This window comes from Chenopodium album, chromosome 7 (genome assembly GCF_948465745.1).
Source record: "Chenopodium album chromosome 7, dcCheAlbu1.1, whole genome shotgun sequence".
Taxonomy (NCBI): Eukaryota; Viridiplantae; Streptophyta; class Magnoliopsida; order Caryophyllales; family Amaranthaceae; genus Chenopodium; species Chenopodium album.
Genome location: NC_137840.1, coordinates 638,676 through 656,082, shown reverse-complemented (window position 1 = coordinate 656,082; position 17,407 = coordinate 638,676). Strand labels below are relative to the sequence as shown.

Sequence of the window (17,407 nt, the reverse complement as noted above, 5' to 3'; positions counted from 1 at the left end):
CATACACAATTGTGCCATTACATCCTCTAGCAATCACATGATCAGTAACCCACAAATGTTTGCAAATAAAAATAGAACCCTCAAGTTTTTCTTCCAATATTGGTTGCTCTACTCCTTGAAAAGTCTCTTCATCTTCATCATCAGTGTTACAGTGTTCATGATATTATTAGCCTGATCATCAACCTTACGAGGAAAAGGGTTTCCAACAGCAAATTGGTTTCCATACCAAGAACACCACCCTATGATTAAAATCACTAGAAGGTAAGCTAGGTGTAATGACCTGTGAAATAAACTATTTGTAAGAACTTGTTCAACTCCGTGTAAAATTAATTCTTTCACAATTAAAAATGGAAGAAAAATCCAAACCTAAATTAAAAAAATAAAATAAAATAAAATTAATGATTCAGAAATTCCATATTTAAAATTTGTAATTTAAGTACGGGGAAGAAAAAAAAACCCACAAATGTATAATGACTAAAATTAAAATCATAATACATATAAAAATTAAATCTTTCATAATAACAAATTGAAGAAATTTTCTAACCTAAATTCAAGAAAATTTGAATAATTAGAAATTAAAAAAAAAAAAAAAAAAAAAAAACCCACAAAGTTTTAACGACTAATATCAAGAACAATTAAACGATTGGTAAGAACCTTGTTCAACTCCGTGTAAATTTAAATTTTTCACAATTAAAAATATATGTAAACATTTTGATACTCCCTCAGTTCACAATTATATGTTCCACTTGATTTTTTTAAGTGTCTCTAAAAAATTGTCCCATGCTACTTTTGACATGTTTTCCACTTGCACTCTCTCTGTCTCTCTCCTCATTGATAATTGTGTTAATCCATGTACATCATTTTTTGCCCAAAGCCTTAATAAAGTGAATTTATGAATTTTGGTAATTGAGGACACCCAACTGCAATTGGTAAATCCTTCTATCCAGCATCGTTCTTCCCCACACTAAGGTCAAATAATAATGAAGGGAGCTTAGCAAATTTGTGACCAACTTCGTGAACGAAAAGCTAGTCCTTTGGTTCTCAAAATTGCTTAAGCATGCATTGTAACTTTATAGCCTTAGTATGAATCTTGCGTGAGCCAAGTCTTGCTTGGTTTATAATTGTACATGTGATAGTATTTAAATACCTCATTGGCATAGATATACAACTCTATTATTGGTTGTACACTTGAGAGGTGATGCATCTGCTGCTTGTTGGTAAGGGAGGAAAAAACACGGATTTTATCGGTGCAGTTGGTAAGGGAGACTATAACTCTTGATGTTCGCTGCTATAATGTATTACATATCTACCTACACTAATCAAAGATAAATAAGTAGATGTTGCGGAAATCATGTCAGGCTACACAATGTAGCAAAAACTGGACTTGTTTTGTTTGAAAAGAGGCACAATCTCTGGGCAGCAGACAATTTGTAAACATTGATCGACTTCCACACAAGAACATGAATTTGTTTATCAGGAAGCAAGAACAAATACGGAATATCCTGCTATATTGCAGTCAATTGAATCCTTAAGAGTGCAGGGATTGACCTAGTTGTTGAGCATTACAGATAAACTAAGATGTTCTACAAGGTTTTAAAATCAAACCCGTTTAGTATTTAGAACTAGTTGCAAGTAGCCAAGTAGTGATGCTTGAGAGAAGCAATCTAAGACTCTCAGCAGGGAGCAGCTATAGCAAACAACAGAAAACCGAGAATCATATGCTCCTACAAATGGGTCTTGTCCAGATCATCAAAGTAAGGGTGTTCCATAGCTTTCTTGGCTGAGATCCTCTTGGATGGCTCATAGATCAGCATTTGCTGAAAGACAGTATCATTTTGTAACAATCATCATCAAACATACGAGGACTAAAGCCGAAACATAGGGAGCTCGGTTTCAATACTTACAGAAAGCAGGTCGAGTCCATCTTTGTCCAATCCAGGGACAGCCGATGAAATGTCTTTGGGGTTCCATTGAGGGTATTCGTGCCAATCCTTCAATTTGGTCACTCTTGGCCATATGTGCTCATTTGGGGTACCCAACAACCTGTAATTTGCAGTTACAAGAGGATTAGCCACATACTTCTTCAGCTAAAAGTGTGAGAAGAAGGTGCACAACAGACCTGAAAATGTGAAGGAGTTGCTGCAGCTCAGAGTCTCCACAGAAGAGAGCTTGATTGTTCACGAGCTCAGCTGCCATTTATAAACATTCAACAATAAGCAGTTGGTTTTTGCAAAATAACAGAACCCATCTCTAATTATTCCAATAAAATACTCAGCATATATGGCACAGCCTACAGAAACAACCAGAACAAGTGCAAATGATAGCTTTCATTACAGGATAAAATCTAATCAGATTTATCAAAATTATCAGTGGTAATCAAAGCATGTAGGCCATCATTTGTGTTTCTACTTTTACAATTCAGAACTGTTTACTTAGCTTCTATGTTAAGTGATGGGTTACCAAAGAGGGAAAACCCCATATGGTGAGATCCGGGATTTTTTTTTAATGCTTCTAAATTCTATCAATTTGGTATTAGAATCCGGATTGCAATTTTTAGTGCTAAGCAACAGCAGATATATTTCCTTCAAAATTCTTAGGTTCATAGTTAACACACATTACACATGGATCACCTATATAACAGAACGTTGACACTACGATGTGATAAATTTATGGAAATAGAAATTACCAGACATTTTGTAACATGCCATTAGACCATGAGTATAGCATGTCAAACCCATACATGAAAAGCCTGGTTAGTAAATCTGATTTTTCTGAACTTCTCCTCAACTGGATTCTTCACCAGATGCCTGCATAGGTAAAAAGTGCTGGAATGCTTTCTTTACGCTGGCATCCTCATCCTGGTTCAGCAATTGTCAACAAAAAATAATAAGAATGAAGGCTATATTGTGAATTTGATATTCATGAAACATGTACATTCAAGAATTAGAGTGCAAACAAGCATAATCATTGAACACATCATTCACCTTATGATTCTTTTTTAAAGATCGAAGGCACTCTCTCATATGCTTTGCTTTTGTAATAGACTTAACTGGAAAAACACTCTGCACGTCGTATATAAATACATCAAAATAATGGCAAATTCTAAATATATAGATTAACTTTACAGCTATGCGCATCTTAATAAGAATCCACCTTCTGGTCCAACTAAACTAATCGTAAAGGTAATCGTTGTCTTTTTCCACCTTTTTTTCAAATTTTTTCCAAGCTTATTTTTCTTTAACTTCCTCCAACTGCCAAAAGCAATACACATTAATACAAGAACCATGTCCTTTTGCACTGAAGAAGATTAGCAAGCATAATCAAGTACACATTGATTAAAACTGTTTTCTCTCATTATCTTCTGCAAAACGCTTTGCCTCAAGAAGTTTCTTTCCAATTCGAATCCTCTCCTATAGACATTTCAAGCAATTGTTAGAAATACAACATAATCCCACAATCACCAATAATACGATGCATTGTAGTCTGGACATAGATACATACAAACCAACATAAGATAGATGTTAAAACAGTTTGACACATATACCCAAGCAACAACACCCTATGCTTTGAAAAATTTCAGCCTTTGCTACATTAAGCAATTAGCACCTGCTTCAAAATGTGATTAAAAAAGGCAAATATTATTGCCATTAGACATACCATGGGAAACTGGGGAGGAGGATAGAAAGTATGATTAGAGGAGGATACTGATCAAGGCAAATATCTGTAATTGGTGCCATAGAATCCTTTATTCTCATCGAAGATTAGCGTCATATTTGAACTTGGAGTTTTGACACACTCTCAATTAACTATTGAATTAAGAAAGGTGACTCTTAATCTCGACCCTTTACGATAATCCCTAGATTGTGAAGTTCAAATTCGATGATATAATAAAGAAACAAAAAGTCTAACCTGCTTCAATGGAGAAGAAAGCTCAGAAGTCGCTTCAATGGAGAATCCAGAGTATGTGTCTAAATGGAGGAGAAAGAAAAGGGTGCAGCGTTATGTTGAAAAATCAAAATGAAAGGGAAATGAAAGAGGAAATTAACAGCAGTCAACAAGGACAACAGGATGAAAAAGAAATAAAGAAAAAAGAAAAAAAAAAAGAAGCGGTAAAAGAGTCATTACACTATAGAATTCAAACAGTAACCGAAGTTCTGGGTCTTAAAAGGGTAAGGATTTAAACTTGTGAAGAGAGGGAATCGATTAATATACTTTCTCCGTTTTTTTTTACTTATAACAAGTGAATTTTTTATCTCTCACAAAAATCCACACTTGTTGCAAGTAAAAAAAAACAGAGCAAGTATTAAAGAGAGTAAGGGTGCGTTCTCTTCAATTTATTGGACCTGACCTGACCTGATCTAATTTGACTTGATCTGATTTGCCCTAATTTTATAAGAGGAATTGAAAAATATTAAACCTAACCTGACCTGATTTGCTCTTACCTTTAATTGGACCACATATTTGTCTTCAACTCTGTTGTCCAAAAATTTGATGAATTTGTAAGTTGATTTTTTATTTTGGTAAAAAAAAAATGTAAAGTCTTAAATGAAGAAGGAAAATTAAAGAAAGTACGAAGAAGGAAAATTAAAGAAAGTACGAAGATACTACAACCATATTGTATGGAAATTTCCTAACACTAGTACAAAACTAACCTTAAGTAACACCCAAAAAGTGTTACATAAAGTGGTAAAAGTGCTACTATAGACAATAGGTAACACTTTATTGGGTGATACTTCCGCCCATGTTACCTAAGGTCTTACGTAACACTTTGAGTAATGTATGGTAACACTTTCAAAAGTGTTACTATAAACCCTCTTAGATATCACTTTTTATATTATTAGTATCATTTTGAAAGTGTTACTTTTTATTTCTTAGGTAACACTTATCTTTAATAACATTTTACAATCATATAGTAGCACTTTATGTGACATTATGTATCACTTTTTCAAACTAATGTAACACCTTATTGATTATTAGGTAACAATCTCCAATTTTCTTTTGACATATAGTAGCACTTTATTTGACATTATGTATCACTTTTTGCATATTAATATAACACTTTATTAATTAATAAGTAACATTTATTATATTATTATTATTATTGTTATTATTATTATTATTATTATTATTATTATTATTATTAATTATAATTATTAATTATAATAATTAATTATAATAATAATAATAATTATTATTATTATTATAATTATTTATTATTATAATTATTTATAAAAATAATATTAATACGTACAACGGTACAACAACGTAACCATGAATGAGAAATTTACATATATGATATACAATAAATTGAATTGAAATAATTTCATATATAACTCATACAAAAAACATCCATAAACACTAATTTATATGTTTGGCCAAACAATATAATAATCAAAACAAAAAGAAAGTTAGCTTTGGTCTCTAGCTTGGAAAAAGTGAAGGCATACGAAACAACTCCAAATTTCAAAATATAGTCAACGGCAGTAGCAATATATGATAGCTGCATCAACCTAGCAGAACGACAGCAATGGTAACATCAGCTACACATCAGACATCAATACCAGTAGACAGTAGCAGATAGCAGTGGCAGCAAACAGTAGTAGTAGCACATTAGTGGCTTAGCTCTTCTAATGTCCATTCATGGACATCTTTAGACATATATAGTTGGTCCTCTGGTTCGCTTCCTTTTTGAAAGTGCTACATGAACATTAACTCAACAAGGTCATTAAAACTATATATGACTCTTAACATATCTATATTAAAATATTTAGGACAAAATTACAGTGATCATTACCTTTTTGTTCACTTCTGTGCCCATGATTCACTAGTGGTTCATCTTGCATGCCTAGCTCCTCACCATTAAGAGTACTCAAGAAACATTAGATAAGGTAAAGTCATTAAAGTGAAAGCTAAGAGTTAATGACAGCTACATCTAACGAGTATCATAGTTGAACTGAAGTCCAAATTTGCATAAACTTGTAAACATTTTAGATTAGCTTATGTTTCCATTCTGACATAACTTTTCTTATTCCTGATTTTGTTACTATACTTTGATTGATGCGTGATTATCCATTTTGTGACAACTTAGATACCTTAAAAACTAAATGAATAATAATACATCTCTAACTGTACTTCAATAGGAAAATTTTGGTCATAGATCATTTTTAAGGAATTGACTCAATACAACATAATTATCCTAGATAAGATATGTAATCATTGTGAGCAAGCATTTTTTTTTTCCAATTTGAGATGTAGAATCCTAATAAATCTAATCATATATGGGAATTTTTATTATTTAACTTGGTAAATATGAAGAGTGGCCTTTAATTTGGGACTATTCAAGTTATAGAGAGTAACAATTTTCACTAAAAATATTTTAAGTGTAGTATTTTTAGTGTAGTGAGATACACTCAAATCTGATGCAACTCTTAATGAGGAGAATTGAAATTTAACTCACTAGTAAAAATACAATTCATTCCGTTCCAAAGATGTTGTTCAAGCTGTTACATATATAACAATTAAAAATAAAGCATCAAAATTTCATACTAACCAGCCATGACCAGTTGACCACTCAATTTGAAAGGGTGGCTTGATATCCAATACTTGCGTCCGGATGAATTGTTGAGCCAAAGTAATCTTTTCTGTAAGCTGCTCGTCAATCTTTACATCATCATGAAATGAAGTAAAAACACAAAGAAATAATTTTTGCATGATATATTGTCCCTGCAAGTAAATATTGTGCAGAAAATTAATGATACATCATTTAATAAAGATTGCGTGTAGGGTAGAAAAGAGCGCACACTGCAAAGAAGCAAGTTAACTCACTTCACCTGAACCTTCAAACTCCTATTCAGAACAACTACTCAAAAGTGAAATTTAAAAAAAAAATTAAAAAAAATTGAAGAGTTAGTTGCATGATTAGGCAATAGTAAAGGCATTAATTCCGGCATAATTAGTAACTAGACTTTAAATACTAAAGAAAAGGGAGTTGGGTTGTCGGTGAAGAGCCTCCACAGCCCACCCACCCCTTAGCTCCGACCCTATTTGTGAGCCTTTCTTCTATTAGTTCTATATTAATATACGTTCTCATGAACTTGTAACTTTCCTTGTATGAAGGCAACTTTGGTTAATTTCTTGCCGAAGAATATGATTCACAAACTACTTTTCCTGTAATAATGAGTTGAAATCAACTAAACTAACCTTAACAAGTATGAATGATTCTTATCGATCTATTAATAATCAAAGCATTGCATATCATACTTTGGGGGATTGAGAAGACAAACAAATTAAATTGGGAGCACTACAATTATATTTCTAGTATCTACTAGTAAGTCATCAATTGGAGGGATATCTAAATACAAAGTTGATTCAAGGCAATATTACATGGATCAGCCAGTTCTGAGTGAGCAACCCAAAACACAGAGCTGAATTAATGATAGAATCAGGGTTTGCTCTGTGCAACACACATGGTTACGCAGATAGTTGCAACAAGCTACTACATACATGGATATCTATTTATTCACATAACTAAAAAAAAAGTAGTAGTAGTAGTAGCAAAGAGGGCCTGGTGCTCTTTATTCTAGTATTAGTTTGGTTTTAGGAAAACAAACCTATTGCTGCTCCAAAATTGATTAACTTATGCTAATTAGCAGCTAACTACAAAAATAATTTGACATTGTACTCTATCATATAGCTACCATTTCAAACTCCTATTTTGAACCACTGCTCGAAACAAATAAAATAAAAAAAAATGAAAGTTAGTTAATACATTTCAAGCCAATTTTTTTCCCTCAAATTAAACATCAATAGACCATATTAGCAACAGCTATACTGAATCAATGCAAACAATTAACATGTCTACCAATATACAGTACTTTAAACACCAATCTTCATCTTATTAAAAAATATTTTAAATCAAACCCTACTATCTAACAACAAACTAAACTATTGAAAACCACCAAGCATTTTGATTAACAAGACTAGGTCTTATGAAACTGTACTATCAATATATAATCACAATAAAAAAAAAATTAAAAAAAAATTACAAAGCTATTCAATTCGCATAATTATAGAAATGTAATATAATAAATAATTTTTCCCTAAGAATTCAATTGATAAAGAACTAATACTTAATTTCTTAAAATTAAATAATTCTCTGGAACTTATATTGTTAGGAATTAAGGAAATAAAGGGAAAATAGGACAACATTAAGGTATTCTTTGGCAATGAGAGTAGGAGCGATCTTACTTAGGAAGCGACATCGGAAATCATAACTAATTTCAAGCCATTGCCCCGGCGACTCCAACAGCAGCGACAGAGGTAACTCGGCGACGGCGGCAGTGGTTATGGCGACGGTGGGTTTAGATTCGGGTTCCTCTTTCTAAAAGAGAGAGTGATTGCGGTGGTTCCCAAAGGAAATATTGAGGGTTTCGTGGGAGTGAATGAGTGAGGTAGGACTTGTGGGAGCGGAAGCGAGTTATAGAGGTTAATTAATTAAAGTCCCACTTAATTTTAAAGTGAAAATTTCAAAGCCGCTTTGTATCGTACTTGTGTGACACGTGTTTAGTTATCCGTTGATCAGTAATTAACTATTTTTTTTTTAAAAAAAAAAACACTAATAGTGACGCTTTAAAGTGTATAAACAATCACAAAAAAAACGGCCAGTGACACCATTTAAAAGTCATTAACTCATTACAAAAGTGTGCATATTGTAATTTTCTAAAAAAAAAAAAAACGTCTATATTGTAACATTTTCTTGTAGTGGAACCATGTGAATACTTAATACGAAAAGGTTGGTGAATGTAATGTTGGGCAAAGCTAAGAAAAAAAAAATTGATAAGAAAAATTAGAAGGATTGGGCATATAAAGTTAAGTGTTACAACCAAGTGATACCTAATATCAAAGTGTTACAATAATGTGTTACCTATAGCACTGTCAAAACGGTTTGACAGTTCGGTTTCGGTTCGGTTTGAAATCGGTTCGGTAGTTAATCGGGTCGGTTTGGAATCGGTTTAATTGTCTCATGGGTCGGTTTTGGTTCGGTTTAAATAGTTTTCGGTTCGATTCGGTTTCGGTTTATTCTTAAGCGGTTTTAATTCGGTTTGGGTTGTAAACAGTTCGGGTAGTAAACGGTTCGGTGCAGGCGGGTTGCAGTTTGTTAACGGTGCGGTGTAAACGGTTTTTATCCCGGTTCAAACAGTTTCGGGTTGGAAACGGTTTCGGGTTAGAAACAGTTCGGTTCTTTTTTGGTTTAGTTTATAACTGGTTCGGATCTTTATCGGTTCAGTTTTTAACTGGTTCGGTTCTTTTTCGGTTCAGTTTATTACTAGTTCGGTTCTTCGATGGTTTAACCACTTTAACGTTATTCATATCGGTTCCATTTCAAGTTTACTAAATTACGGTTCGGGTCGGTTTTCGGTTTCAAAAAATAAATTGTTTATCGAGTTGTTTGGATTCGGGCAGTTAAATGTTTTTGGCTTGAAATTTGATAGTACTTGCTAACCTTTTGCGTTCACAAGTGTTATATAAAGTCGGCAAGTCGCGAATCATTTCATATTTAGGCATCATATTATAAACAAATTCTCATTGATTTTATAAATACATATTATGTTCTGTTTCAAGTTTAGTCATACTGATTTTACTAGTTTATTACGAAGTTGATTATAAGAGTTAGTGTATTAATGTATTATTGTTTTACAATTAGGTTATTATATGCTTCTTATTTAATCATTTATATACTACGCATAGTATCATAATCATGATTTGATGAGTTCTTGACTTCTTATGAAATGGAAATTTGCAATTTGGTAATTCGATACTTGATTAGTCAACAAGACTGATAATTATGACTCGTTTATCATTATTTATTTTCATGAAATTATGAAGATATTACAAAGTGCTTTGATTTGTATAATGAAAGAAAACACTAATAACTAATTAACATGGTAATATTGATTAGTTCAATCGATCATATGTACACATTATTAACACATGGCATCTAACCATCTCATAGTTAAATATTCGTATCATCGTTATTCGTATGTATTACTACAAAGTTATAGACTCATTAGTGATCTTTTTAAATTTATCTATTTATACATTTTATTAATATAACGTTTTTATAATTTTTACGTGTATGAAAATAAAGATATACTAGTAATTGTTTTAATACGTGTCTTGGGCACTGATCCCGATCAAATGGGGCAAAAAAATACTAAAGAATTGAAGGAATAATATTTTTGTAGATGAATGTACAACACACGGATCACCACTCTCAACCATAGATTAAAAAATCAATGGTTAGATTCTTTCTCCCACAACACACACGGATCACCACTCTCAACCATAGATTAAAAAAATCAATGGTTAGATTCTTTCTCCCACAACACACACGGATCACCAATCTGAACCATAGATTGAAAAATCAATGGTTAGATTTACATGAAACCCTTTCACTCTCACTCTCACTCTCACTCTCACTCTCACTTTACCACTATTAGATTGACATATTACGATCTAAAAATTTCTTACAATGTTTTCAATTGCTCATTTATTTTGATCCATGGTTTCGCATTTCGAATTGTGAGGCTCGTAATGTGTGGAGCGGCGGAGAAGAGCAAGAAAGATTCAGCAAAACTCGAAGAGCAGCAATTTTTGGTTGATTATTGGATGCTAAAATGGTAAGGGAGGAGAAAAAAATGGAAAAACAAACGAAATCTTCGCCGCCGATGTGTATCACTGTGAGATCTATGAGTTTTCCGTTCTTCGACCATTGAATTAGCAAGTGTTTGACTTTCTCCTCACGGTGCATCTATGAGTTCTCCGTTCTTCCGACCATTGAATTAGCACTACTTCTTCAGTTATCTTCCATTGAAGCATTTTTTAGAGGAACAAGAGCAAGGAAAAATTTACCAGTTAGTTATTTTTATTACTTAGATTATTTTGTTATTTGGTTTTCAATTTTAGATCTATTTGTTCTATTAATTACTCCTCTCACCTCAGATTTCATTGTAATTGTTTGTAAAAAGTTTATTTGTTTAATTTTATTTTTGTTAGATTTGTTTATATTTTTTGTAAGAATTTTTAGTATAATTAATTTTTGTAGGGATAATTGTCTTATTTGAACTTGTAAATCTGGGTTTGTAATAATATAAGTTTTTTGTACTTTGTATTTTAATTTTAATTGATTATTACTCTTAGAATTTCATACCAATGTTGGGTGGGTGGAGGAGATGGCGGTATAGAGGCAGTAGTGTGGCTAATAGTTTAAGGCAAGGCCTGAGGCTTGTTTTGCTCTTGTTTGTGAACACTGATTATCCTTAAGACCTTAATGAATGATTTGCCTTGCTATTTTTTAAAAAAATATTCTAAGATTTCTAATATTTAATCCATTTAATTATATTCCCGTCAAAAAAAAAAAAAAAAAACCCATTTAATTATATAAAAAAGTTTGTAAACGGTTCGATTTAGAAGCGGTTTGGTTCATAAACGGTTCGGTTTATAACCAGTTCGGTTTACAATCAGTTCGGTTTTTAAATGGTTCGGTGCAAAACGGGTAGCAGTTTGCTAACGATCTGGTGTAAACGATTTTTTTGCCAGTTTAAACGGTTTCGGGTTGGAATCGGTTTCGGGTTAGATACGGTTCGGTTCTTTTTCGGTTCGGTTTTCTTTCAGTTCGGTTTATATTTGGTTCGGTTTGTTAACGTGTTCGGTTCTTATACGGTTTAACATTACTCGGGTCGATTCGGTTTCGGGTTCACTAAAATACGGTTCGGGTCGGTTTTCGGTTTCAAAAAAATCGGTTTTTAATCGGTTCGGTTCTCATTTGGGTCGGTCGGTTTCGGACAGTTAAACGGTTTCGGTTTGAAATTTGACAGCACTAGTACTTACCTACTATTAAAGTGTTACAAAAAGTGTTACGTAATATCAAAATGTTACAAAAGTGTTACATAAAAGTCAAACAATCATGAAACTTTTAAAGTGTTACCAATTGGTGTTACTTAAGTCCAATTTTGTAGTAGTGTAAATAATCACGCTTTATTCCTCTCAAGTCTCAACCATTAACTTTTCCCGTATTCCCAAAATACCCCTTCATGTTACATGCTTGCAAAGAACAACTCTCTCCTGATCAGCCCTCGCCTAATTGCCTATCTAAGAGATCGAAATTAAACTCGAAAGAGTCGAAACTACAACACCCAAAAACTAACCCTAAACCCTAAAACACACGAACAAACCAAAAAAAATTCAAAATCAATTATGGCACTAAACCCAAGTAGGGCTGTACACAGTTTGGTCTGGACCGTAACCAAACCAGACCAAACCGTATATTAGCGGTTTGGTTTGGTTTACGGTTTATAAAATTATGGTTTGGTCTCGATTTTTTTGTAAATATGGTTTATGGTTTGGTTTGGTTTTGCAAAAATTATAAACCAAACCAAACCGTAAACCAATAAACCGTATTATAAAATTTATATAATTTTTAAATAAAAAATTACTTATTATATATTAAAAAAAATTAAAGAATAAATAAAAATACCATGAAAAATAAATAAAAACTATATGGTCAATACTATATAATTAATGACTATAATGTAGTACTCCGTATGAATATTTTTTATTGTTATGTATTATTTTTATTATGTATTAGCACTTGATTAGTTTATTGTTATTTTTACTGTAACTTTATAGTAATCCATATGAATATTTTTTATTGTTATGTATTATTTTTATTATGTATTAGCACTTGATTAGTTGATTGTTATTTTTATTGTAACTTTGTAGTACAATTTAATCCGTTTGGGCTACTTATTTAAACTTAATTATAAATTAATAAAATATTATTTGACAATATTTGAGGAAAAAATATCATCACATCATAAACCGCAAACCAAACCGCACCAAACCGTATTATTATGGTTTGGTTTGGTTTGGTTTCAATACTAATATGGTTTGGTTTGGTTTGAAAAATGCGGTTTGGTTTGGTTTATTCCTCGTGATAGAATGCTAGCTAAGCTTAATTCATTTCTGCAAAGTATGAATAGCAATGGAGCTGTGAGGTTGCCGCTGAGGGCGGAGAGAAGCTCGGTTTACCGACCACCACCTTTTCACAGATTTGCTCATAATGGTGAGTCCTATGAAATTCGCTCAGTTCGTAAGCTTGCTGTTCTTAAGCTTACTGTTGTTTCAATTGTAGAATTTTTGACAAAACAACCTAATGATGATGATATATATATATGGATGCGAGGACCCTGTATTACATTGTTAGGGGTTTATTTTTGAGAAGAGGAAAACAGGATTTTTATTATGGCGTGCTAAAATGGTCCGGCTTGACAGAAAATTTGGTGATTGATTTTATTGATGATCTTTGCTGTTTATTTTCTTGTTTAAGAAAGTCGCTGGGCATATGTAGTGCTGGGCAGTGCCGAGGGGCTGCGGCGGGAAGTATGGTAATTAGAGCAATCCATGGAGTTGAAGCTTATGAGGAAAAAGATTACAGTGGAAGTCTTATGCATTACGAGATTAACCTTACAGCCTTTATAAGTATTAATCCTCCTGCTAATAATGAACATAGGCCTCGTTTTATTTTGGTTCTTGAAAAAGTGACCATTATGCAGTATTTGATACAAAGACGTTTTCACATAAAGTACCCTTGTATTCTCATTTGTGGGTCTGGTCAGCCCGATGTCGACACTCTTATCTTTACCAAATCAGTGTCCGATACTTTTAACACTTTACCTGTTTTCTGCATGGTTGATTCAAAAATTCTTGGTCTCAACCTACTTGAGACCAAGTTGGTCTCTACCAATAATTTAAAAAAAAAAATGAGTCATAAATTGAAAAAGGAGAATGCAAACAAAAGTACTGAAATAAAGTAAAGCACAGTACAAAGATGGGGGGACCATTTGCTTTTTTTCCCATCTACCCTTGTACCGAATGCATCTCCTCAATTTTTACCCCAAAATAATGGCGGGATCGAATTCCCCCAAAATTTTCCCTCCTCCTCCCCAAATTTTGTTCGTAATTAAAATGGAATCCCTTCCATGTATTATTTTTTTTTGAAGGCTTGAGTGGAGCATCAGTGAAGGACTTACCAGCTAGGAGTAGTTCGAATAGGTGTGTTTTCAAAGAGCAGAGTTGTAATTCAACTGTTGTGTGAAACCCTAGTTTTTTTATTGTTATTAAATTGAAGCAAATTGAGTGAAATATTCATAATTTATCTGGAGTTGAAGTACATTGCGGCAGGCGAAATGAGTTATGCAAATAATTGTGACAAAGAAATCGAGATGATTGAGGTAAGTGTTGCTTTCGATTTTTTAAATTTGCTTAAGACAATGGTGTTTGGTAATTGCTAATGGAACTGAATTGTAACACTGTGAAATATAACAAAGATGAATTGAACTTAGGAGATGATAGTTCATGTTGAAGTTATATGTTTCATCAATTAAATTAAATTTGTGAGTTAAAGTTCATGGATATATTATTAGTTTTTAATTAATATGTGCTGCTAGTGTTATTTATTCATAAGAGTACTTTATAATTGTAAATGATTAGAACTACAAAATGAAAACATGTCTATTAAAATGTGTTGAAGATCAGTGAAGTAAACATGTCTATTAAAATGGGTTTAAATTGAGTAGAATAACATGTTAATTTAATTCATTGTAAGTAAATTCTTCATTCATATAAATATAAATCTAGAAATGTATAATCACATAGATAAGAGGCTGAATTTCTGAGGGAGATGTGATTTGTGGAATAGGTTGGATTGTTAATGTTATTTTTGGAGCATAGTTAGTGTTGATTAATATTTGGATTGTTTGGATGTTTCGGTAGGATTGTAATGCTGAGAATCAGGACCGTGCTATAGAGGGGAGCACATATGTTAATTGTAGTTCAGATAGCTCATCAGATAGTGATGATAGTTTGCATTTTGATTTGAATGAAGATCTCAACATTGATGTTGGGGAGGATTTTGATTTGAATAAGGACCCTGCTGATTGTAGCATTCCCCAGTTGAATAATGACCTTGCTGTTGGTGAATTTAGCAATGTTGGCGATGGTGTTGAGTTGAATAATGATTGTGGAGAGTTATACAGTTCAGGTTGTATAGGGGCAGCTGCAGTACCTCATCCAGAAGTAGGAATGGAGTTTGGTACATGGGATGACATGAATAATTACTATCGTAGATATGGAGATCAAGAGGGATTTGGGGTTGTGTGTATAGGTGGGAGAAAGAATGATGTTTTCCAAAAAGCGGCCTATAGCACTTATGTTTGGAAGTGCGAGTGTTACGGTGCTACAACATACAAGAAGAGGGTTAATGGGAAGAGGGTTGTGGTTTATGATGAGCCGTCGAAGAAGAGGAAGAGTAAAAAATGTGACTGTCCAGTGATGTTGTATGGGCAAGGCAATAGTGAGGGGGTGTGGCACATTAAGAAAGCAGTGAATGAGCACAATCACAGTGTGACTCCTGAGCTATCAAGGCACATTGCAATGTATATAAAGCAGAAGATAACGAAGCATTTGGAGCATAGGATTGAAAATGACCATGCTTCTGGTGCCTCGGTTAGTTAGATTTTCAACAACATGGCGGGCCAAAGACATGGTGTGGAGAATGTTGGTTTTACGAAAAAAGATATTCATAATTTGGTGAATAGGAAAAGGAGATTGAAGTTGAAAAATGGTGATGCCGCTGCTATGCTTGCGTATTTTGATAGAATGACCGCCGATAATCAAAACTTTTTTCACATGCATCGCCTTGATGGCAAGGGGCGATTGAAATACATAATGTGGGTGGATGCTAAGAGCAGGGAGGCTTATCAGTATTTTGGAGATGTTGTTTGCTTTGACTCTACCTACCTTACAAACCAATACGAACTTCCCTTCTCAAACTTTGTTGGTGTCAACCACCATGGTCAGACCATCCTTTTAGGATGTGCTTTGGTATCACATGAGAATGATGAGACCTTTGAGTGGCTATTCAAGACATGGCTTTCGTGCATGAGGGGAAAGCCCCCGGCGGCTATCATGACAGATCAAGATGCTGGGATGAGGAAGGCAATTAGAGCCGTATTCCCAATGCCCGAGACACGACATCGGTGGTGTATGTGGCACATCATGAAGAAGTTTGGTACGAAATTGGGTGCTGTAAAAGATTATGAAAATGTAAAAGATGCATTGCAAGGTGTGATCTACAACAGCATAACCCCAGATGAATTTGTTGAGTCTTGGTGGGAAGTGGTGCACAAGTTCAAGTTAGAACAATATGAATGTTATGAGTGGCTGGAAGGTTAGTTAATGTTCCATTCATTCATGTGTTTTAATTTTGGTGCATAAGTTGCTTGTTTAATTTGTTTCCCATTCAATCATGTGTTTTTTAATTTTGGTTTATTTGCCACGGATTAATTATAACAATATGAATGCTACGGATTAATTATAATTTTCTAATATTGGTTTATTTGCCTACAATTAAATGCAAATTATTATAAAGGGCTTGAATTGGTAGGAGTAAATAAAAGATTTGTAAATTTCATATGGTTTTTCATAATATACGAGTATGATCTAATGGCTGGTAATTGTTTGCATTTAATTACTTGATATTTATTTTCCGATGATTATTACTCCGTATAATTAATTATTTATTTATTTATTTTGTGGGAATTTTGAAATTAATTTATTGCTCAAAACGTTCTCTATGGTATACTCAATCACAGAATTACTTATACAGAGTATATGCTTGCTAAATTGTCTTTTCACTTTAAGATGTTTAAGAACTTGTTTAGAGGGAAAAAAAAATTATTCCTTTTTCTTATTTTCAAATTTTGTCAAAAATTAATGTGCTTTTATAATAGATGTATTGGGTATGCTATTTATGTCCTGATCTGATCTCCTTCACAAGTTTTACTCAATTAGTGTTATATTACCTCAGTTACATATTATATGCAACGATTAGACATTTTTTCTCTCTACTTTATGTCAAATCGTTGCAAATAATATGTAACAGAGGTAGTATAAGTAATGCAAGCAATTATAATTATCAATAATAGAGGGACTTAATTTTGCATAAATATCCACTCTTTAGTTCAAAGTAACTAATACAATTATACAACCAACATTGTTTTGCATCACATACAATGGGTTTAGATGCACTTTAATTTGTATAAGCATGCCATGGTACAGTCATACTGCTTCTTAATGAAAAAAAGAGAGGGTTTTATATTGATCTAATGACAAAGATATATATAATTAATTAGGGCAATGTTGTATGTATGTGATATGCAAATTTACCTATACAAATGGTTTGTTGTAGTCATTGATTTGAATTCGATTGACTTCTTTGTTACTTTACTGTCTTCACTAATTAAATTAATCTAGCTCGGCCATTGTTGTGTCCTTCAGACCTTCACCA

The 17,407-nt window shown here is 33.0% G+C and overlaps 1 long non-coding RNA gene across 1 annotated transcript; it reads right to left on the bottom strand.

The window, feature by feature from the left end:
• Nucleotides 1-5,266: 5,266 nt before the first annotated feature.
• Nucleotides 5,267-8,462, bottom strand: LOC145638753 (uncharacterized). Its single transcript, XR_014114698.1, has 4 exons — nt 8,248-8,462; nt 6,551-6,723; nt 5,795-5,868; nt 5,267-5,697 (listed from the first exon to the last, which is right to left on the bottom strand). It is a non-coding gene; the product is annotated as an uncharacterized LOC145638753 (long non-coding RNA).
• Nucleotides 8,463-17,407: the final 8,945 nt, after the last annotated feature.